General features: G+C 44.5%; 1 long non-coding RNA gene across 1 annotated transcript; it reads left to right on the forward strand.

The window, feature by feature from the left end:
- Nucleotides 1-715: 715 nt before the first annotated feature.
- On the forward strand, nt 716-15,931 carry LOC307212043. The gene is made up of 3 exons (XR_013836762.1): nt 716-1,154; nt 8,899-8,958; nt 15,528-15,931. It is a non-coding gene; the product is annotated as an uncharacterized lncRNA (long non-coding RNA).
- Nucleotides 15,932-25,218: the final 9,287 nt, after the last annotated feature.

The raw sequence follows: 25,218 nt of genomic DNA on the forward strand, positions 1-25,218 counted from the left end.
TGTGGAGGCCAATTCCAGATCCACACATCCTTCCACAATGGGAACATAGGTTTCCGGGAAGGAGTTGATCACGGCGAGGGTTTGCTAAGCGTGCCTTCCTCTTAGCACATTTCTCCCTTGCGTCCTGAGTTTGAGCGTCTTCAAAGCCCATGACACCTTTGGTAAAGGCTGTTCTCCAATTGGAGCGCTGGCAGGCCAGTTTTTTCTCAGTTGTCGGTGTTTATACTACATTTTTAAAGATTTGCCTTGAGAAAGTCTTTGAACCTCTTTTGTTGACCACCAGCATTAGGCTTTCCATTTTTAAGTTCGGAATAGAGTAGTTGCTTTGGCAGACGATCACCAGGCATCCGCACAACATGACCAGTCCAACAAAGTTGATGTTGAAGAATCATTGCTTCAGCACTGGTGATCTTTGCTTCTTGGATTTTATAAGCACATAGGAACAGCTGGATCCGGCGAATGGCCCATCTTAGTCCAGCACTCAGTTCTTGTGGCGGCCAACCTGATACCTGTGGGAAACCAGTGAGCAGAACATGAGCACAAGACCACTCTCCCCTCCATTTTCTCAAAAACCATTCACCGATGAGTTTAGGACCCAGCCTTTTGTACCAGGCCACAACAGCACAGACATTTGAGAAGCCTGTAAAGAAATCCAGCATACCCCCTGACTTGGTGCCAAAATTAGCTTGTCTGCCGGGTTTGGATGAGCAAAGAAATTGACCTTTTTACAGATGGTGGAGCAGAAGCCATGTAGGAAGTCAGATGTGCTGACACGGTTGAGATGGCAGAGATGCCTGAAGTGTCTATGGTGTGAGCTGAAAATATGCCGCATGAGAGAGCCCCTGTTCGTAGACCTCCTGGAGAAGCCAGTTGCCCAGCTGACTACAGGATGAGTCTGTTCTTGCAGTGACAGCTGCAGGAAACTGTGATGCGGTACTTGACCACTGCTGACTTGGGTGTCATGTTCCCCCTCCCCCCTCCCCAGGGCGCCACATGCAAAGGCAAAATGGATCTTTCCTTGCAGAGTCCGACCTCCTGGCAGTTTAAATTCGCGCAAGCGATGAAATGGCTGTTGCAAAACATGCTTTGGGAATCTGAATGAATTTCAAACCAAAGATCAGTCCAGCTCTGCTTCCAGTTTTCATTCAACCCAGGTGAGGAAACAGAAGTCCTAAACCAGCGCCTTGCTGCAGCAATCGGCAGGATATTCCCGGCTCCTCTTTTAATGTCTTTTCAACACTAAGGAAATACCTTTTGATTTCCCGAAGCCTTCTAAATAAGATTTTAGATTCTAATGTTTCCCCCCTTCCTTGCTCTATATTGTCTTTGATACGTTTTCAGTCGTATTTGGTGTTTTAATGCTGTGTTTTATTGTGCTGTGCTCTATTTTTAATTTGCTTTCTCCCCCTCCCCAAGTCTATAAATAATGTAAACAAACAAACAAACAAAAACAGTGCTTTGCATGTAAAAAGGTCCCATGCTCAATTCTTGGTATCTCCAGGTGGAAAGATGTAATTTTAATTGCCTGTATAATCCTGATGGAATAGAAGAGTTTTCAGCTGGTGTTTAAAAGTTGAAACAGAAGGCACCTGCTGAATATCTAGTGGCAGAGTGTTCCACAGGACTGGGCCAATGACACTAGAGGCTCGGTTCCTTGTTGATGAGCCTTGCCTCCTTGGGGAATGACCAGTGATGCTCCAGCAAATGGTCTCAGTATTCAAGATGCGATATAAGAGTTCAGGTACCCTGAGGTACCCTGAGCCTAAGTTGTTCAGGGATTTGTAAATTAATATAATCCATTAGAACCTGGCTCAGGGAGCCAGTGCAGGTGTTTTAACAATGATGTCAGATGTTGTCAGTCAAGCAACCCCATCAGCAGGGCTACTGGATGGGGATGATATGAACTGCCGTCCAAAAACTTCTAGAGGGCACTATGTTGGCTAGCTCTGCTACTGGGAATATTCTTAAAATAAAGAGGAATCTCAGAGGCCCATAAATATAGATTGTAGAAACTTACTCTGAGAGGAAGTGTCAATTCACACTATCTCCGAAGGACATAAATACAAAGACCTGGCAAGATGTGAATTCCAGAATAGAACAGAAGAAACACACACCCATAATACAAATATGACTACCAGTGTTGAACTAACTAACAAGCAGAAATATAGTAAAGGGTCAAATCCAGAACTTGGTGGAAAAATATATATCCTGAATTGCATTAAAGGTAAAGGTACCCCTGCCCGTACGGGCCAGTCGTGACCGACTCTAGGGTTGTGTGCTCATCTCACTTAAGAGGCTGGAAGCCAGCGCTGTCCGGAGACACTTCCGGGTCACGTGGCCAGTGTAACGAAGCTGCTCTGGCGAGCCAGCACCAGCGCAGCACATGGAAACGCCGTTTACCTTCCCGCTATAAAGCGGTACCTATTTATCTACTTGCACTTAAGGGTGCTTTTGAACTACTAGGTGGGCAGGAGCTGGGACCGAAAGACGGGAGCTCACCCCGCCGCGGGGATTCGAACCGCCGACCATGCAATCGGCAAGTCCTAGAATTGCATTGCTTATGGTTAAATTCACACTTCTGGGAAGGTAGGGAAGGAATAACTGAGATGCTATTGAATTATACTTTGAAAGACCTCGGCTACTCTTATGCCAGAATCCTACACGTACCGGTAAATATTTTTCCCCAAAAACTTTGAAGATGAAAACTAAATCAGAAATTAAAGGGCCAATATAAGCATTGGCAATTCCCAGAAATAATAAATCTAGAAATCTGCAATCCATAGGGCTGCACCGTCAGTGGTGAGAGATTTATTAGCAAGTAGCTTTATGACATTTTTCAGATGAGTCACACATTCTTAGTGATATATTTCAAGAGTAACAGCAACCAGCTTCCTGAAATGGCTGTGGATTCCATACCATTTCATTCATAGCAAAATAATGCAAGTTAGGTACCTAAAACAATTTTAAAAAAATAAGCATTCTGTAGTTATTATTTATAACTGCGTCTGGAGATTGTTAAATATATCGGTGAAAGCAAATATGGGGAACGTATTGCTCAACAAGTGTGTTCCCCCACCATGCCATTCATTACATTTTGCTGCCTGAGGCAAAGGACAAGATGGTAGCTTCTCTCCCAGGTACGGAAGCTGACTGCACTGTCAGTTAAGTCTTACTTCAACACTAGCCTTAGAATAGCATCCTCCGGTGCACCTGATGACAATCCAATTTAGAGGGTGCATGACAGGCCTGTGGCATGCACAACTTTGATCTCCAGCAGAGGCCTGAGGGCTCAGGAGGCCCAGCTGCCGTTGCTGCTTCCCCAGCATCTGTTACCTGAGGCACTCCGCCTAATAGCAGGGCCGGCTAAGATGCTGCCAAACCTGCTTTACAGGTTAGATCTATATTTTCGGGCCCCTCCATACATTTGAAGCACTGTTATATCACTTTAAACAATTGTGGCTTATCTCAAATAATCCTGGGCACTGCAATAATAATAATAATAATAATAATAATAATAATAATAATAATAATAATCCTTTACTATTTGTACCCTACCCATCTGACTGGGTTACCCCGGCCACTCTTGGAGGCTTCAACCGTATACAGTTTGTAATGGGTGCTAAGAGTTGTTGGGACACCCTGTTCTCCTCACAGCTCTACAATTCTCAGAGTTGCCTGGGAAGAGGCATTAATTGATAAACCACTCTGAGAATTGTAACTCAATTGGAGTTCAAATAATATTAGCTAATACATAAAATATTATGTTGGGACGCAGGTGGCGCTGTGGGTTAAAGCCTCAGCGCCTAGGACTTGCCGATCGAAAGGTCGGCGGTTCGAATCCCTGCGGCGGGGTGCGCTCCCGCTGCTCGGTCCCAGCGCCTGCCAACCTAGCAGTTCGAAAGCACCTCCGGGTGCAAGTAGATAAATAGGGACCGCTTACCAGCGGGAAGGTAAACGGCGTTTCCGTGTGCGGCTCTGGCTCGCCAGAGCAGTGATGTCACGCTGGCCACGTGACCCGGAAGTGTCTCCGGACAGCGCTGGCCCCTGGCCTCTTAAGTGAGATGGGCGCACAACCCCAGAGTCTGTCAAGACTGGCCCGTACGGGCAGGGGTACCTTTACCTTTACCTTAAAATATTATGTAAAGAAGCTTACAGATGTTACATTTGGTCACTATGTAATTCACCTAATATAAATTTTTTTTGGAAAAGCAGTTTCCTATACCGTAGCACATTCTAGTATGTTAGCTACATTAATATTTGCATTTTAATGCATTTATCACAGTCCAGTGGTACCTCTGGTTGTGAACGGGATCCATTCTGGAGGCCCATTCGCAACATGAAAGGAACACAACCCGCGTCTGCGCAGGCGCGGGTTGCAATTCACTGCTTCTGCGCATGCGCATGATGTCATTTTGCATGCATGCGCGAGCAGCAAAACCCAGAAGTAACCCTTTCTGGTACTTCCGGGTCGCAACCTGAAAAAACATAAGATGAAGCAAACGTAACAAGAGGTATGACTGTATATTCATTTTTGTACACATTACTCTTCAGACCTGCATTGCAAAAGTGTGAATTTCAAAGAATGGATGGGTTACGGTTTGCGTATTATCTAGGTAGGTTCACCTTTAGATGCAAAGGGGATTGACTTTCTCCCTCCTCTGTAATGGGACCGACCTCATTCAAAACGCCTGTACCCAAACTGGGGCAGGGACCAGTCTCTTTCTTTAGCTTAGATTCCACTGCAAAGCATCCTGTGCTTCATTGGCGCTGTGTAAATAATAATCACCAGCAAATAAATATTGGGCCCATGAGCCTTGACGGCTTGCCTTGACACGTCTCACTGTTTCAAGCACGCTGGAATTTGGTCCTGTTAAGCTGTGGGGTGGGGAGAGAGGGAAATTTATTTGAGACAGAGGAAGCTTCTTCTTTTTTCAAAGTTAAGTGATGGACGTCCTTGAACGTAATAGGATAAAAAAAGAGATGGAGGGTGGGGGGAGAAAGAGAAAACAGGAGGGAGAGGGATGTTGTTTCTGGACGCTTCATACCATAATAGCTGACAGCTGAGCCGGCAAGGTGGCTCCTAAACTATAGCAGACAAGTCAGACAGTTTTAACAGGATCCCCGAGGAGCTCCTGAAGAAAGGAAAAGGTGATTTTTAAAATGTTGTCCCCCCCACCTCCCCCCCACTGGTTTTCTGCCAGAGAAGTTATGTAGTTCTTGGCTCAGGGCCAGCAGAACCGAGGAAGGCAGAAGAGAGAGGGAGGAGAGAGAGCGCATGCATATTACAAAGGTCACGCCAAAGGCAACATTTACATTTATACCTTTGTACCATTTCTTGGACTTCTCGGTGAGTAAATCCCACCGTCTGAAACAAATTAAATGGGGGTTGTTGTTTTTTGGTCCTCCCTCTCCTCCCAGATAGGGAGGCTTGTTCACAACTGCCAAAATGTGTGCATGCGCATGTATGTACTGTATATGTTTATAAGGGCTGATGTACACATTGTATGTACTTCAGTGACCCTTCCTTCTGATAGGGTTTCCTATTCCCAAAGAAAGTGACAAACTTGTAGCTGGAATGAGGATCTCTCTTGCTCAGCTATTATGGTATGGAGTTCCCTGGTTCAGGGCCCACCTAGGTTCAGGAGATGGGCTCAGGCGGCGGAAGTCCAAGAGACAGTGTCCCTGTGTGCGCCTTGCCCAGTCACCTCTGCCTCTGCTGGAGAAAGGGCACTGGAATCAAGATCTCGCCAAAATCTCACGAGATATTGTGCGCTCCACGATATCTTGCCTGAATCTGCCACTGCTTTGCTGTTAAGGGAAGTGTTACATTGTGGGTGAACATATCAGACGACACAGCTATTCTTCAAACAGCTCTTGTTTATTCACAGGCCAGAACAGAACTGAACTGAACTGAAGGGTTCAGCCAGCCTGCTTATATAGAGCTCCACTAGAACGCAACAGTAACCATTTTCTGTAACTATCCAATCACTGAACGTCACTTTTGATCCCTTATTTGCATATGTGGACCTGAGTGAAAACTATCTACAGTATAGTACAGTACCCCTGCTGGCCCAGGGTGAGAACTTCAGTACATAACAGGAAGCTTCATTGGGAGTGGAGGCAGGGCAGAATAGCACCTTCCAGTTTCACCTCAGGAGCTGAAATGAGATGTGCCACCATTCGATCCCTGGCATCTCCTTTTGTCTCAATTTCCCCTACCCTCCTCTTTCCCTCTCTCTTTTCCCTTTTCCTTTCTGCCTCCTCTTCTCTCCCTCTCTCCTCTCCTCTTGTCTCTCCATCTTCTCTTTCTTCCACACTCTTCCCCCCCCCCACCCAGTGGTTTGCCAGAGGCAGGACAGATTACTTGCACCAGAGGCCTCAAGTGAACTGCTGATGTTTGAAGCCCCCCTCCCTTCTTGTGCTTCTTTATCTTTAATCCAGACTTGGCTCAGAGAGTCCTTCAAACAGAGGATTGTCCTCTGGAAGCCCTTCAGCCAGAGGATTGTCCTCTGTAAAATAGGGCACATGGCCATCCTAGTCCCCACCCCTGCTGGATTGGGGAGTGTTTCTCTTCACATTTGAATAACTAAGCTGAGACACATACGGTATATCTCCTTGGTTCCTTATGCACAGTTGCCAGCGCAAGTTAGGAAAAAAACCAAAAACCCTTCTCTCATAAGAAAACAATGGAGGAGTTGGGTGAAAGACAACCATTTCACCACACTTTAAATCACTCTGGTGGTGTGCCGAAAAATGTGGGAGAAATTTCAGGGACTTATTTGCATTCCGTGGTTTCGAAAACTGGCCTGCCAGAGCTGTGCTTCAACCCCCCACCGTGGGTATATCAGGATAGAAAATGAAGCTTTAAGGGTCAGTCAGCATGGAACTAGCAAGAAGACACTTTCAGATACAGAACTATCCCCCGGCATCCCTTCACGTTCAGGCCTGTCCCTGGTAATTTTGGCTTCATTCACTGGACAGGTGATTGAAGATTCCTATGATGTTTCAAGCCCTCTTTTCAAGCAAGTGGGAGATCAGCCTGGTTAACACACCCCACAACATTTCTCATGTGAAAATGGGGACATATCTCACTCCCGGACATCTGACTCACCTGGACCCCCCATTTTTGTGTCCCCCCCCCAACGTATTTCCTATCATAAGCAGGGAGAGTGCCATCACCCTTACACCAACAGGACCAAGCACACATGAACTCCACTGTCCTGAGAAAACCCGTTAATCCCCATTTTATTTTATTCTTTGGTCGATGTACAAAAAGAAGAACACGCACCAATAAATAAATTTGAGAAAGGGGCAAGATTAGATGCAGATGCACAAAGATCATTATTATTTAAACCAAGACTCCCTGAGCTCTTCTCCCTCTTTCTTCCCATGGCCCTGCCTGCTCCTCAGACCTGACGCATCGGGTGGGCCATGGGAGCGGCGCCTCTCTTCCCCCTCGCCAGCTCTCCAGCAACCACTATGAGCTGCCCAAGGAGGAAACCAGCAGCAGTGGCCATGGAGAGGCAAGGGGATGCTCCCTCACCACCACCATTTGGGACAAGTGACTGTCCTCCTCCTTAAGCTGGGAAATAAGGGCATTCCAGGATCAAATCAGAAGCCAGGGTGGCTTATGTAATTCTGGAACTGTCCCTGGAAAATCGGGACACTTGGAGGGTATGAATCAATCAACAGCCGAGGGGGATTTTGCCTTTCTTCCCTGCCTGGGGAGAACTGTGCTACAACCATTGGTCACTTGTGCTCTCGAGCCCCAGTCTAGGGCTGCCGGGAAGTAATGTCACCCATAAACAGGCACAACCCATTTCATTAGGGTTTTTCTTTTTATTTAAGGCAAACCCTCCTGGACAAGGCTATTGATGGCTGGACGCGGGTGGCGTTGTGGATTAAACCACAGAGCCTAGGACTTGCCAATCAGAAGGTCGGCTGTTCGAATCCCTGCGACGGGGTGAGCTCCCATTGCTCAGTCCCTGGTCCTGCCAACCTAGCAGTTTCAAAAGCACATCAAAGTGCAAGTAGATAAATAGGTACCGCTCCGGCGGGAAGGTAAACGGCGTTTCCGTGCGCTGCTCTGGTTCGCCAGAAGCGGCTTAGTCATGCTGGCCACATGACCCGGAAGCTGTACGCCGGCTCCCTCGGCCAATAAAGCGAGATGAGCGCCGCAACCCCAGAGTCGGCCACGACAGAATCTAATGGTCAGGGGTCCCTTTACCTTTAACCATTATAGGCCATGTTATTCCTCCACTGCTGGAGGCAGCATGCTTCTGAAAACCAGTTGGTGGAAACTGCAGGAGGGAAAAGAGCACTTGGATCCTCCTATCTGGTTGGCCCCCTGATCCAGCAAAAGGCTCCTTTTATGTTCCTGGTTAGTTGGATTGTTAGTTAGAATTAGGAAACGTAGCTAGGATTAAGTGACCTTATTTTTTTAATAGCTACTTACAAGAACCAATTAAGTGGACTTTTGAAGTATATAGGGATGGTCAGCAGAGAACACACAGCAGATCACATTCATCTCCATGTGCGCCCACTAATCTTATCAGACTAGTCCTCAGGAGATCAGTAGGAAGCATGGCCAGCAGACCCATAAGGCGAACTGAACTATGTGTTTATTGGACACGTTACATATTTCCAAAGTCAGGTTATTTTTAAAATAAAGAACCAGCTCATTAAAGCACAAATGAACTCTTCCCAGTTGGGTTTCATTTCATCCTGGATGCTGTTTACATTTTCGTTTTATCTTATGATATTTGAACAGTGTGTTCAATCAAAGTCTGCTCTTGAACTAGGTTGAAAAACCTCTAGCCTGCCTGCCAAATTTCCTTCATTTTCGCAGAATGGGTGTTTATTTCAGTGAATAATCTTCCTATCCCCCCTTTTTTTCAGTCCTGGAAAAAAATATTAGCTGTTCATCATCACAGTTCACATTATCATGGGTTATGGACAGTAAGTACTCCAGAACTTTTGGAAAAGTAAGCTCCTGTTTTGTTTTGTTTTACAAAAGCAACTAAAACCACTCCATGTGTACCATAAATATTTATTTGGTGAACTGTCTCATTAACTTTGTGTTTCCAGTAAGGGAAGTACCCTCCATAGCCATTTGAAGCCAGAAAAAAAAATGCTCAAGTTAACAATTTTGCAGTTGCTTTGCAAAGAGACCTACGTACTTTTATCAGTTCAGGGCTCACTTTCCATAGACTGTTATTTTGAGATCTCCTGAAAGCAAAGCTAGAATTTTATGAGGGAAAGGATATAGCTCATGGCAGAGCAGCTGCTTGGCTTGCAGAACGCTCCAGTTTCAGTCCCCAGCATCTCTTGTTAAAAAGGATCTGGTGATAGGAAAATGGTCTGCCTAAGACTCTGGAAAGCTCCTCAGGTCAGTATACACTATATCCAATGTAAACAATATCTAGCAGGGGGAATGTGCTGTTTGGAGAGGCTCTTGAGGGGCTGGTAGGCCACAGGATGAGGGGTGAGGCCTCAACACCCCAACAAGGAACAGTCAGATTGTATTCAGTAGGGAAATAGAGCGCAATGTCACATCCTGTCCCTAATAAACAATGTGAACTGAGCATTCCCATACCCTCCAGCATTTCTCTGATGAAAATAGGATTGTCCTATTTGATAATAATAATAGTAATAATAATACAGTGGAACCTTGTTTTTCAGAAGCCAAATGTTTTGGAATCCAAACGCCGAAAACCTGGAAGTAATTGCTTCCATTTTCAAACACGCCTCGGAAGTCGAACGGCTTCCAAGGCATGTTTTCTCATTTCCCCCATTGAAATTGCCCAGAGCCCTTTGCGCCTTGGTTGTCGGATGTTTGGGAAGTCAAACGGTCCTCTGGAATGGATTACGTTCGACAACCAAGGTCCCACTGTACTACTACTATTACTAATATTTAAACCCACCCATCTGACTAGGTTGACTCAGACACTCTGGGTGGCTTCCAACATATAGAAAAACTTAACAAAACATTAAACGTGAAAATTTCCCCATGCAGGGCTGCCTTCAGATGTCTTCTAAAGGTTGTATAGTTACTTATCTCCTTGGCTCAGGGATTGCATAGCTCAATACCCTCCAACATTTCTCCAATAAAAATACAGTGGTACCTTGGGTTACAGACACTTCAGGTTACAGACGCTTCAGGTTACAGATTCCACTAACCCAGAAATAGTACCTCAGGTTAAGAACTTTGCTTCAGTATGAGAACAGAATTCGTGTGGCAGTGGCATGGCAGGAGGCCCCATTAGCTAAAGTGGTGCTTCAGGTTAAGAACAGTTTCAGGTTAAGAACAGACCTCCAGAATGAATTAAGTTCTTAACCCAAAGTACCACTGTAGGGACCTCTTAAGGAAAAGCAGGACATTCAAGGATCAAATCAGAAACCGTGATGACTTCTGTAAACCTGGTACTGTCCCTGGAAAATAGGAACACTTGGAGGATCTGTATTCCAGTGGTGATGGTGTGAAGGAAGAGAGTGGCTGGGGTCTTTTGATACACTCATGGAAGTTTGGCTATGTTGCCTTATCAGGAAAATGGCAGCTACGCTATAGCATCCATGCTTGAGATTTTCTCCGTCTTGCTATGGTGCCACTTCAACAATGACAAAAGGCTGCTTTTATGCACATATTTCTTGAGGAGGAGGGAAAGAACAGTTTAAATATAAAAATCTATTAACATTCATAAATTGTTTGGGAGGGCGGGGGGTGGGCTAAAGGCTAATCCTGTCCAAGAGGATTTGTATCCCCCTGGGTGGGTACATAACTTTGACTCACTGGATTCATTAATTCATACTCATGCAAGTGATCCAGGAATTCTTAACAATAGCTCAGGACTCCAGATGACATATTTGGAGTAGAAATGTGTATTTATTTACAACCAAGCTGCAATCCAGCCCTATCCTAAAGAAAGCAAAAGAGCTTGATTTGCCATCAATTACTGAGGCACTTCCAAAGGCTGTTAATTTGAGTAGCAAAGTAAACAGAACTTGACACGCATTGTGCTGCTGTCTGAATTACTTCAACTTCTTGCTTATACACAAATGGATCACTGGAACTTGAGGAGCTGTACTGGGAGGGCAATCTTGATTTCATTGACTTGGGGCTTGTACACACAAATCAAACACACACACACACACACACACACACACACATTCATGCTTTCCTGGTAATAAGATATTTTCCAGATCCCATCCCTTGTTTTCTAGTCTTTCAGTTCCCTACGTTAGTGGAAACATTATATTTTCCCAATCCTTCTCTCCCTATGTAGGAGGGGAAGCACTCTGTCATAGCTGGAGATCTGGAGATGAAGCAGGAGGGCAGGGTGTATCACAATGGTAGGACCAGGGTTTGTAGCTCTAGGGCTAGATCCCACTGAGCCTCTTGGGATTGCTGATCAGAAGGTTGGTGGTTCGAATCCCCGCGACAGGGTGAGCTCCTGTTGCTCTGTCCCAGCTCCTGCCAACCTAGCAGTTCGAAAGCACGCCAGCGCAAGTAGATAAATAGGTACTGCTGCGGCGGGAAGGTGAACGGCGTTTCCGTGTGCTCTGGTTTCTGTCATGGTGTTCTGTCGCACCAGAAACAGTTTAGTCCTGCTGGCCACATGACCTGGAAAGCTGTCTGTGGACAAACACCAGCTCCCTCGACCTGAAAGCGAGATGAGTGCCGCAACCCCATAGTCGCCTTTGAATGCATTTAACCATCCAGGGGTCCTTTACCTTTATCTTTTATCTTCAGTAAGCCCCTTTTCTGAGTGGGTTCCCCTCCTCTTTGCCACTGTTGCCATGGGCCTAATCCCCACTATGTGGCAAAATGTAACAACCATTCCCTGTTTTCCCTAATCCACCATCCAGTACATGGTAAGTTTTCTTTGGACTGAGTCTTTGAATGTTAACTTTTATGCCTCACTGATCCTCATATTCATTTATTGATACCATTTCTTACTTGCCCTTCAGCACGAGGGGCCCCTATAGACATACCTTTTCATTGCATGATTATTCATGATGACTTGCACTCACAATGCTATCAGGGTGGTCACACACAATCATGCTTTCACTACTCTTCATGCCTGCGAATGTTTTGGAGTTGGTCACATTGCTTCATTTTTAAGCAGCACATATCCCATTAATGCTGAAATCCTGCAACTCTTTCTACCACAAATGCCGTGGTCCATTTTCGTCTCGCTTTCGTTGTGCTATAGCCTCTCTATAGACAGCAATAATGAGGTAGCATTAGGGAAGCACTGCAGAACAAACAAAAACGGAATTAACCCACCACTCTGTTTGAGATATTTCATCCCCCCCCCCAAATAAACTCTGTATGTACACTGTACATGCTCTGTTGCAGTCTGGAAGGTCCTAGGGTGGGTTGCAACACCAAAATATACAATTATAAAAACAAATAAAATCATTACAATGCTAAAATACACAAAACTGTTCCAAATGGAACAGAACAGTACAAATTCAGCAAAAGAGCTGAAAAGAGGGTGTTGTGGCTGACCAATCCTACCCACCCACAACACAGGGTGTCGGTTTCCAGGTCTCACTGCAATACATGCCTTCTTTAAGGGAGGGCCCGATATATAGTAATGTCTAACTTCACACCTGAAAATTTATACATTCAACCTTTCTGCATTCCAGCCAGGTCAGACATTTATTATAATTCTGTTTTGGTGCACAGGGGTTTTAGTCATTGGAAAAAAAGCACACATACAAGCAAGTACTTAATCAGACAGTCCTTGCTGGCAAAAAATAAAATAAAAAATACAGTGTAGATACAGAGTTTGTTATTTTGCTAAAACTGTAGAATTGAGGGCCAAACTAGATGTGAAATGGGAGATTCATTATTGGACCCCCTGACATTTTTTGGGTGAAATAGCTCAAATATCTAAAGAGCTGTCAGCTGGCAGATAGAGCAAGCTTGTTTTCTCCTGTTCTGGAGGGCAGGGCTCAAACCACCGGCTTCAAGCTACAAGAAAGAAGATACTGACTAAACATCAGGAAGAACTTTCTGATGGGAAGAGCCGTTTGACAGTGGAATGGGCTCTCTTCAAAGGTTGTGGAGCCTCCTTCCTTGGAGGTTTTTTAAGCAGAGGATGGGTGGCCACCTCTTGTTGTTGTTGTTTGGAAGGGATTTGAGACTATCTAAATGGTAGATATTTGAGTTTAGGTGTTTGGTGTTTTTTTAAAAAAAAATGGGGATAATTCACTACAACTTTGGCAGAAAGAATATTTCAGTTCTTATTCAAACCAGTTTTGTGAAGCTGGTCACACAAGAGTGTGCTCCCTAGGTGTTCTCTCTCTCTCTCTCTCTCTCTCTCTCTCACGGTCCCCCCCCCCCAATCATTTTGTCTTAGAATTATTTACCTTGAGCTTTGGTTTCTGATAAATTGGTTAGGAAATTTGAAGGCTTGTTTTATGATGCTCCAAACGAACACACACACACACACACACACACACACACACACACACACGGAAGAGTGCCTGCCTTTACTTCTGTTATCTCGGCAGTTAATCCAGCTGTCAGGACATTTTCCAAGTTATGAAAATGTTGCAAGCTGCAAGCCTTCAAGTACAGCTTGGAAGCACGGCGTGTACCTCCAGTTTTACGATTGTGGGGATATTTGGGGGAGGATCTTTCCTCCCACACTTGCCAGCTGAGGCCAGAGTCTCCTTTCCCCTTTGGAGCAGAGGAGCCTGGCTCTTTGAGATCTGCTGGATGCTTGCCTAAGAAACAACGGCAGCGATACGGTTGCAGGACTTGGATTTAGGAATCTCGCCCGCCCTTGGCCTCCTGCCTCTCCACTGTGATATTGTGCATGTCTTGACGGAGGGCCACTTTGTGGTGAGAATGTGAAGAATGTGCTAATATGTAGCCTCCAATACAACCAAGCAGCAAAATTAAGCCAAGAGCAGGAGATGCTGCCTTGAAAACTGAACCAGACTCATCTGGTCCCTCTTAAGTCCAGTACTATCTACTCCAGGCTCCCCCAACCTAGTACAGTGGTACCTCGGGTTAAGAACTTAATTCGTTCCGGAGGTCTGTTCTTAACCTGAAACTGTTCTTAACCTGAAGCACCACTTTAGCTAATGGGGCCTCCTGCTGCCACCGGAGCACGATTTCTGTCCTCATCCTGAAGCAAAGTTCTTAACCCGAGCTACTATTTCTGGATTAGCGGTGTCTGTAACCTGAAGCGTTTGTAACCTGAAGCGTCTGTAACCCGAGGTACCACTGTACCTTCAAGCTGTTTCAGACGACAACTTTGGTCAGTGCCACTCACACAGAATGCCATTTTCTGAACACAAAATTTCTCCGCCTACTTGTGCCAGAAACAATTTGATGGAGAATTAAAGTGTATAGATGGGTGGTGGTGGTGGAAGAGACCCTCCTCCTGTGTGACTGACTTTAGCAAAAACAGCAGGTGTCTTATGCAGATGAGCTCCTCCCAAGAGAGCCTGGTGCTGCCGTTTCACCCTTTGAAGCCTGTTTTAGATAGCTGTTTTTGGACCAGCTCACATAGCTGAACATTGGGTTACAATTTATTTCCCAGCATTACATTTTGCTCTCAGATCGCAGCTGGAATGTCCCCAGTTACCAATCAGATTTTGACAACCTACTTTGAAGTACATATACAAAGTTCCCTTAAATCATGTCAGGCTTTTTACCTATGTATCTTTTCCAGCTGCAACATCTCTCAAGCAAGGATGCTTTCTCCAGTCAGATCTGCTACTTCAGCAATGAGGAAGCAGTGTGCCCTCCAGTTATTGCTGGACTGCAGTGCCCATCATCCCTGACCTGTGACCATGCTGGTTCAGGCTGATGGGAATTAGAGTACTTTTTTTAAAAGGAAAGAAATGATCTAGATTTGCTCGCTTTCCTTTCCACTCCCCATTCCTTTCCCCCTTTTAAATTCTTGCTTATTTGATAGTGGACCTTTTAGGAACATGGTAAGCATCATGCCCTTAGCTCAGTAGGTAGAGCATGAGATTCTTGAGAGGGTTGTGGGTTCAAGCCCCACATTGGGCAAAAGATTCCTGCATTGCGGGGGGGTTGGACTAGATGACCCTCGTGGTCCCTTCCAACTCTATGATTAATGTTAACAATACACTGTTATTGCAGTAAAAAGGCTCTAGTCAAAACTTTTACCACTGCTTTTTAAGCTGGCTGAAGTCTTCAAAGGCAGCCCCACATAGGACACATTGTAGTAGTCCAATTTAACAGCAAATAAATGCTTGTGTGACCTGTAAGTTCATTGTGAGTTGCATGAATAAGTACTTCACAGTGTTTGCCCAGAACCTAATTGGGGACAGGGTGGGAGGGAGGGAGAAAGAAAGAGAGATAGAGAGAGAGAATGATTTTTTCTTTCTAAAACTTATGATAGCTCAAAATTTCTTACTTAGAGTGTTTTGAAATAGTTAATCTTTTCCCTCCATTTTCTCAAACTTTCTTTTTCTTTTTCTACAACTGCTTCTTGTCACCTTTGAATGGTTGGCGACACCCCATAATTTACCTCCAGGAATGCAGACATGAAGGAAGACGATGGGATGAAATATGGTGTCAAGTTTGTATCTGCTCACATTTCACACACTAAAGAGACAAGCCCCTTTGGCTAGTTGCCATGGAGAATTCTCCTTTGGAAGTAAATAACTCAGAGCACAGAGAGAGAGAGAGAAAGAGAGAGAGAGCCCTCCAAACAAACTCAGATTCATGCTGCCCCAGCTGCAGAATATCATTAGCTCTCAAAGGATATAGTATGCCATGTTGCGTGAAAAGAATTTTATTATGGGGTATGACCACCTCTGGAAAATTAGCTGAGCAAAACTTTTATGTTCAACTTTGAACATTGTTTCCTGTGTGCAGTTTGAGGAATGTGCATTTAAATATTATTTGAGTCTTGATTAGCAGAGGTGATGGTGCCACTAGGGGTGGCCAGCAGCACTCCAGAAACCAACTGGCAGCCAAGTAACTACAGGGATCCATGAAGGGAGTTTTGGTGAATCAGCTACTTATCTGAAGTAGCCGATTCACCAAAACTCCCTTCATGGATCCCTGTAGTTACTTGGCTGCCAGTTGGTTTCTGGGCCGAATATAAGGTGCTCACACCTCCAAACCATCCTAAATATCTTCACAGAAGCTTGCAGAGAAAGGGGACAGAGACATTTCTCTCTCTCTTCCATGACAGTAGAAGCTGAATGTTTGAAGATTCAAGAGTGACAAAGGGAAGTGCTTCACACAATGCTCCCACAAGAAGTAGTGAGGGCTACCAACTTGGACAATCTGAAAAGGGATTTAAGCAAATCCATGGACGATAAGACTTTTAATGGCTAGACAATGGTGGACTTCAGTTCCCATCAGACCCAGCTAGTATGGCCAATTGTCAAGGATGACTGACATTGTAGTCAACACCACTCAGGTTCCTCATACCTGATGTTGCGCAGTGTAGGTCTCCCTTGCTGTCAGGGTCTATTATTTTGTTTTCTCACACAGAGAACACTTAAGCTCAAACAGAATGAAATAAAATGAGATTTAATGGGATATTGCTGGGTTGAGGCATGCATTAACCCCCCTCCCTGTTATGAACACTTGCTTATAATGTTGTCACCAGTCAGGCCTACTCAAGAAGTGCCTTTTTATTTTTTACAAATGCATCTGTCCCAAATCTGACTCAATGGCACATGCAGGCTTCCAATTCATTTCTCCCCCTTATAGTTCTTTATGGCTGACTGAACTTTAGATTTTTCATATATAGACCGCAGATTTCAGCATGATTAAAAGGGGCATTAAATCAAAACACTGAGCCCGGCATTTCTGAGTCCTGAAGTTATTCTGTATGCGCAATTAAACATTATAGCCAAGTGAGAGCCTTGTCTTAATTTTCCTATTTTATTAGGCAACATTGTGTGTTTTCGATGCCCAATTTAGATCTGCTCGAAAACACCACAGAACTTCCTTTCTTAGATTCAAACTTTGGTATGCTGTCCCCCTCTTTTTCTTCCAGAAGTTCTGATTAGAACCATATGGTCTATAGATGTGTGTGAGAGAGGGGAGGGATTCAGATTTTGAGGATCACAGCACTCTTTGCTTTGCAGCAAATGTGGCAATATGCTTTGCATTAGTGCTCTCTACAGGGTGGGTTTCTGAACCGTAGAAGTACTTCTTGTGGAATATCTGGGTGTGCTTGCATTAAGTGCTGCGTCAGTCTCATAAAAATGAGCATTGAAAACTGGAGAGATGCCTGTATTTTGGAACGGTTCCATTTCTGAAGACCCAAATTCTCTCTTCAGCTTTCATAAACGCAGAGTTGCCAAAAGTCTGCATAGTTATAGCTCCAGTTCTGTAGTAAAGGTTGGCTCTGTCTCGTACGAAGTGCTCCAGCAGTAATGGCGCTCATGCACTCTGGCACATGGACTGAGGTCATCGATTCAGGAGGAGCCAGAGGGATGAGTTTTCCAAGAGAGTCTTTCACGAGGCAGATTGACGGCCCTCCCCCAACCTTTATTCTGCCTTTGCAGAGCACAAGGCCAGGAGATAACTAGCAGAAAGAACATTGAGAAAACACTTCTGGCAGCAACAAGGGTTTGTTCCGTGTCAAACACAGCAGCCCTCCCTGAAACATAAGAATGTGAAACGAAACAGTGGAAGTGTAATCCCCACTACGGAAGTTCACTAGGGCCTAAACCAGGGTTTCCTAAAGTTGGGTCTCCCACTGTTTTCGGTTTACAACTCCCACCATCCCTAGCTAGCAGGACCAGTCATCAGGCATCCCATAACAGCTGGAGATCCAGGTTTGGGAAACCCTGGCCTAAAATAATTTATTATTGGTTCTACTTACCAAGGACTCCTAAACTTGCATGGGTGCCAAAATGAATAAAACATTGGGGGGAGGGCAGGAAAGCGTGCCTCACACAATCCATCATATGACATAGCACACACCATTTGAATGGCAATGCCCATTAACCTTGGGGGGGGCAGCCCTCTCAAATATTTTATTGGAGGGATGAAGGGACCTTGGACCCTAGGAGCTGGCTCCTGTGCATGGGGCTGGGGGGTTGGGAGGAAGAAGGTGCAGCCATTCCCTCAAATTGCAAGAGAGGGAGAGAGATGGGACTACAGTCATACCTCGGGTTCCAAACGTGATTCGTGCGGGAGGCATGTTTGCGACCCGCAGTGCTGTGTCTGTGCACGCGCGTGACGCTATTCAGCACTTTTGTGCATGCTCAAAGCTTGATTTAGTGTTTCTGCGCATGCGCGAGCATCAAAAACCGGAAATAACCCATTCTGGTACTTCCGGGTTCGGCACGGTCTGTAACCTGAAAACATGCAACCCGCAGCATTCACAACCCAAGGTATGACTGTTTAGAGCACTTCCGTCAGTATCGGCAAATTTTGACTCCTCTGCCAATTTTTCCAGTCCATGGCAAGATTTCCGTATGTAATCTCTTGAGTTTGCTTTTCCCCCCAGACTCCTGCCCTGTCTCTTTTCCCTTTGTGTTGTGCCTCTTAGACTGTGAGGCTCAGGGTAGGTAGTCTTCTCACTGATATCTGAAAACCACTCTCAGAGCCTTTATTGGCAGAAGAACAAGGGTAAAAATGGTACTGGTGGTGATAAAGGTAATAAGTTGCAAATAGGGATGGGTGACTGTCAATTTCAGTTTCTCTCAGTTTCAGTGTTTTCCACATTTGCACATCAATGTCTGATTTTCCTTTTTAAAACATCGTTGGGGAAATTCATCCTAGCGAATTTCACCCAATATGCACATATAGGTATAAAATTTAACATTATGCTTACTCCCCCCCCCCAAGAATGTACCCCCTAATATTTATATTTTCCCTAATATATTATTGTTAACATTTTTATACGCACGGGAACCACACTACAAAATTCAAACCAGTGAGGATGCTAGGTTATGACTGCATTTCCTCTCATGTATTGTTCAGCGAAGTGAGAATTAGGTTAGGTTCACCTTTAGATGCAAGATGAATTGAATTTCTTCTCCATCCCTAGTGGTGACTCAATAGGACACACCACATGGCTAGTGAGTTGCATTGGGTGCATTGCATCACGCATTGTGCAGGCCTGTTTATAATCGGCCTATACAATCTCCTTGCTAGCAAGCTCTGCTAAAAAGCCCAGAAACAGATGTAACAAACTCCTACCTGCTTCCCCACTGCAAAATTGCTCCTCTGCTCTGCTCCATCCTGCCTTTAGGCAATTTATCATCTTACTCTGACTTAATAAAAATTCTTCTTGCCTTTCCAGAAACTTTTCACCATTTTGCAATAGTTTTAGGAGGCCTTCCTCTCTCTCTCCCCCCACCCCCAATCCGGTGAAGTTCTGTAGCCTTCGAAGCCACCCTCTGTCTCTGCCTTCCCCTCTCTTCCATACTTTCTAATCCAATTTAGTCAGCTAGTTAGTCCAAATCCCTCGGAGGCCTACAGTTTGTTCATTCTCCCACAGTGCTGAAGTTTCCCTCCAGCCCAGCTGGCCGGAGTTTTTAGAAATAACAATATCTTGGGGGAAGGAGCTCAAGATTGAATGGGGCCTTTTGTCCAGATCTCTATGAAGCCAGATTAATTATGCATTGCAGAACACAGATTTAAAGTACTGAATTAGATCCCCATTGCAATGAAAAGGGAGAGAGGGAGAGAGAGAACATGCCTGAAACTGAAAGCAGATTTACAATGACCAAGTAGCTGGAGAATTTCTCACAATGGCAACTGAACGCTAAGTTGCACGAAGCACTCAGGAGCAGTTATACTTTGCTTTTACAAAGATGATTCTTTGACATCTTCCACACCCCATCATTCCTATGGGTGGCTTCTTGTTTTGTTTGCTGGTTTATTTATTTGAGGCCCTTCCAGCCCACTCTTCATTTAAATTTGATCCCAGAGCAGGGTACAATATAATATACACAATCCATAAAATGTAATAAGACCACATTGTATATAAAACAAGCATAACTTTAAAACAACAACAGATCAGCAGGTCCAGCAATAACAATTTAGCCCAAGGCCCAAGTGGACAAATGTGGCTTTAACTGGGACCGAAAACTCATCAGGGCCAAATGGTAGTTTAGTTTTATTTCATTTAATTTCACTTTTTAATTTGTATACCGCCTTTCTATATTGCTATACACAAGGCAGTTTAGAAGCTGAAGAAACAACAAAATAGAGGTCACAAAGATCACACTCCCAATAACAAACCAAACAACAGTCTGATCCAATACAAAAAGGTCACAATAAAAACAGAATGTAATAGTAAACAGCAAAATTAAATATCAGCAAATAATAATTAAACAGTTTACACTTAACAATTACAATACAGGAATTACAAAACTGTAATCAATAAACATTGATTAAAAATGGGACGCGGGTGGCGCTGTGGGTTAAACCACAGAGCCTAGGACTTGCCGATCAGAAGGTCGGCGGTTCGAATCCCCGTGACGGGGTGAGCTCCTGTTGCTCAGTCCCTGCTCCTGCCAACCTAGCCAACCTAGCAGTTCGAAACCACATCAAAGTGCAAGTAGATAAATAGGTACCCCTCCAGCGGGAAGGTAAACGGCATTTCCGTGCGCTTCTCTGGTTCACCAGAAGCGGCTTAGTCATGCTGGCCACATGACCCGGAAGCTGGACGCCGGCTCCCTCAGCCAATAAAGCGAGATGAGTGCCACAACCCCAGAGTTGGCCACGACTGGACCTAATGGTCAGGGATCCTTTTACCTTTACCTTTAATCAATAAAAATAATGGCAAGTCACAATGCATAAAATATCATGAAACATACAAAATCATGCAAAAGCATGAAATTGAGAAACAAGGACACACAACTTAATCTATCTATCTATCTATCTATCTATCTATCTATCTATCTATCTATCTATCTATCATCTATCTATCATCTATCTATCTATCTATCTATCTATCTATCTATCTATCTATCATCTATCTATCTATCTATCTATCTATCATCTATCATCTATCTATCTATCTATCTATCTATCTATCTATCTATCTATCATCTATCTATCTATCTATCTATCTATCTATCTATCTATCTATCATCTATCATCTATCTATCTATCTATCATCTATCTATCTATCTATCTATCTATCTATCATCTATCTATCTATCTATCTATCTATCTATCTATCTATCTATCTATCTATCATCTCTCTCTCTCTCTCTCTCTCTCTCTCCAGCTGCTTCCGCTGTTCTCTAAGTCATGGTCTGGGAAAGGCTCCTAGGGCTGGAAGACAGGGCAAGGCAGGTGGAAAAAGCCATTGCCTGATGGCCCACACAAAGTCTTTCTCCCTTCACAATTCTGGTAGTTCATAGTGTTTTTCAGGTGACTAAGATGGAAATCACTATACATGTTTTCCTGGGGGTTATGTTCCATAGAACTCAACGGCTCTTACTTCTGAGTAGAAAGTTCCCATGGAAGTACTTGAATGAATGAGACTGTACAGATTTTCTTTGGCCAATTCTTAGAAGGAATGAATTTATTTTTAATGTTTCAGAGGTGCAATTAACAATTGGATCGACCCCACTAGTGATGGCAGAATCAAGTCCAACACTTGCTTCTCCTCTGCCCTACCCCTTTGGGTAATTTCCTGTGCAAAAGTATTTTACAGATGAAAACTGGTACACTCTCATCAATTTGTAATAGTCGTAGTCTCATGTCAAGAGCTTCTAAAGTCCTGAAGAATGGCAAGCCACACTAACAAAACGGGAAACAATAAGGGCAGTGATCGACCAGGGACAGGTATCTTTCAAGGATAATGAGCTTGTAACGCTATACAATTGAAAAGTTCTATATACTAATACTGATTAAATGGAATGTTGAGAGACTGAAACCCATCCATTCCTTTCATGTGTTAATTAAACTTTTTTGGGGGTGGATGGGGGGTGGAATGGCACAGGTGAGAGCTTTGGCCCCTTCCATCACCATTTCAGTTGCCTTCAAGCTCATGGAATGTAACTAGAACCCAGGGCCACTCAATGAAGCTGGGTGCTGAAAGATTCAAAGTTAGTACTACTTTGCACGGCATCGAGTTAAATTCTGCAATTTGTTCCTGCAAGAGGTAGCGATGGCCACCCAACGGCTTTGAAAGAGGATATGACAAGCTTATGAAGGGTAAAGTGCATCAGTTGCTTACTAGCCGTGATGGCTTTGTTCCACTGTCTGTTCCTGGGAATCACAGGTAGGAGTGACAGTTGCACTAAGGTCCTTTTTTGGGGATGGACTATCAGCTGTGATGTGAAACATGATGGGCCTTTGGAGAGATCCAGCAGGGGTCTTCTTAAGTTCTTAATATGCGTGCTCCTATCAAGCTCATGCTCTTACTGCATCTAGGGTTTGGGCCATTTTTTTGCAATTCTGCTGGAAGGGAGGTCAGCACAAGTTGTTTCCAGCTGCATTGTCCTGTACCAGAGGACCAAGAAATCAGCACATTTCTGGGAATGGCAGGTGAGCCGAGTGCTTTTGAGCTCATGTCCAGCTTCCAGGCTTCCCACAGGCATTTGGTCAGCCACTGTGAAAGCAAGATCACAGAATCATAGAATAGTAGATTTGGAAGGGACCCCCAGAGTCATCTACTCCAGCCCCCTGCAATGCAGGAATATTTTGCCCAGCGTGAAACCCTGAGATTAAGTCTCATGTTCTACTGACTGAGCTATCCCAGATTCATGCTGGACTGGATGGGTCTTTGGTCTGATCCAGCAGGCTCATCTGATGTTCCTATATATCAGCAAAGCATGTTCTGTACCACCGTATCGTGACTCCACAGTATTAGAGCTACAATGGTCTGGGAGAATTGTTTTTCTTTTCTAAATATAGCTCACACTACTTTTGCCACAAGCAATAAGAAACAATACACTCCCCCCCCCCCCCTAGTAAGCATAGTTTGAATGAGGCAGACATTATGAATGAGTCATTCTGACTGCAATCATTAATTCTTTTGGAAGAAGAAAACACATGCATTCACATAAAGCTCGAAGCAGTAAATAGTTCCCTTTGCTGATACTATGATATCCAGTGACCTCGAGTCATAAAAATTTCCCAGAGATTGCAGTCGATATGTATCCAGCTGTTCTCCTTGCATATTTCATTCATAATGCTTGTGCATGTAGGAACAGGCTGATGCACACCATGTACTTCATTTATTTTATTGTCCAATGGAACATGGTACAATATCCATCTTTCTAATCCAGGGGTAGCCGATGTGATACCACAGGCAGCCTAGCCAATGCATGGGGACAACGGGAGTTGTAGTCCAACAGCAAATGGAGGGGACCACCTCGGCTATTCTTGAGTTAATCTATCTAATCCATATATCTGCATTTTTTTTAGAAACGTCGAATGAATTATACAATACCTCATTGTCTGGGTGGGAAACTCCAGGGGCCAAATGTGGCCCTCCACAGTCTCTCTGTCTGGCTCTTGGGACTCTGCCCAGGTTACATCTCTTCTTTAGCCACACCTCCTATACAAAGGTAGGGATGCAGGTGGCGCTGTGGGTTAAACCACAGAGCCTAGGACTTGCCGATCAAGAAGGTCGGTGGTTCGAATCCCCGCGAAGGGGTGAGCTCCCGTTGCTTGGTCCCTGCTCCTGCCAATCTAGCAGTTCAAAAGCACGTCAAAGTGCAAGTAGATAAATAGGTACCGCTCCAGCGGGAAGGTAAATGGCGTTTCCGTGTGTGTCTCCATTCTGCAAGACCCTGACCCCTTAAGAACAAGGCTGTAAACTTCAGTTCCCTGAGTGCCAACCCATTTGAGAGAACCGCTGAGGTGGCCGAGAAGAGGCAATTTTCCCTCCAGCCAGCATCAAGATCAAATTTCAGGAAGACATCTTGTGATGTCACAACCTGGATGACAGAACCTGGAGATGATGGGGACTCTGTTTTATCAACTTTATGACCTGCCTGTAAATTATATAATTTATGTAAAATCCTTCTTTATGTTTGATGTTTAGGATCTTTATCCCATTTGCCTTTGAATAAGTCCTTTGCTGTGGGTCCCTTTGGAAACCCTTAAGTAAAGATTTGAAAACAAATAAAATAACATTAAGAATCACCCAAGATAGAAGCTCTCAGAGGAAGAGACACCTGGGTATGATCTTGGCCTCCGTTCTCCTCAGAGGTCTTTTCAGGAGAAATCTTTCCCCTCCGGGAACGAAAGTTGCGATTGCAACCTGGAGACCTGGCCGAGGGGAGGGCGAAGCCCTTCTCTTGCATGCCGAGAGTTTAGGCAGCTGAAAGGCACTGATAAAGACTTTTCATTATCTGAAACAATTACTTCGGCAGGCACAGCATGAGACTCCGCGAAATGTTTTTGAACTTGGATTCCTGATAGGAGTGCATTACATAACACACTCTTTGTGAGCACCGGCAACCAGGAACGTCAGCCAGGAGCAGGGCGCTCAGCTCCTTTCTTTCTCCCTGCTTTTAAATCCGAGCCAAGCATTAAACAGACCGGTCTATCTTTTCCTTGCCCTCCCCGCTGCACCAACAGGAGCCTGGTTTTCATCACAGATTAATAAACTGAACTGTCTGTCATTTTACTCCACTTCTCACAGCCCTCCTTTCCTTGCAATTCCACCCCCCTTCTCTTTTTGGTGTGTCCATGTGTTTGTAGCTCGCTTCATCCCAACAGAGCGACTGGCAGCGATGGAATTAAAAGCAAAGTACCCCCATTAGCTCGCAATTAAATAAGAATGGCATTTCTGAGTTTATTGGTGTGGGTGTATTTGCATTTTGAGAGAGTTTGTGTGTGTGTGTGTGGCTGTGTAAACAACATCCATTTAAAGCACATTGAAATCATGTGGCTTCCCACAAAGCATCATGGGTACTGTAGTTTACCCGCACATAGCTATAGTTTCCAGCACTCTTAACAAAACCACAAGTCCCAGGATTATTTGGGGGAAGTCATATGCTTTAAATGCATGGTGTCTATGCAGTCTGTGTGTATCTGTTATATACAGACATATAATACCTGTTTGCAGGCAACTCCCAATTTATGTGGGGGGTTACGTTTCAAGGCACCGTGCACACCAGTGAAATCGCATCGATTCGAAACACCATTGGAAAATAATCATAATCATAATCATAATCATAATTTATTATTCATACCCCACCCATCTGGCTGGGTTTCCCCAGCTACTCTGGCCTGGGAACCCTCCAAACCTCTGGAAACTCTCAAAAAACTCTTAA

The sequence above is a fragment of the Podarcis cretensis genome, assembly GCF_951804945.1.
Source record: "Podarcis cretensis genome assembly, chromosome: 3".
Classification (NCBI taxonomy): Eukaryota; Metazoa; Chordata; class Lepidosauria; order Squamata; family Lacertidae; genus Podarcis; species Podarcis cretensis.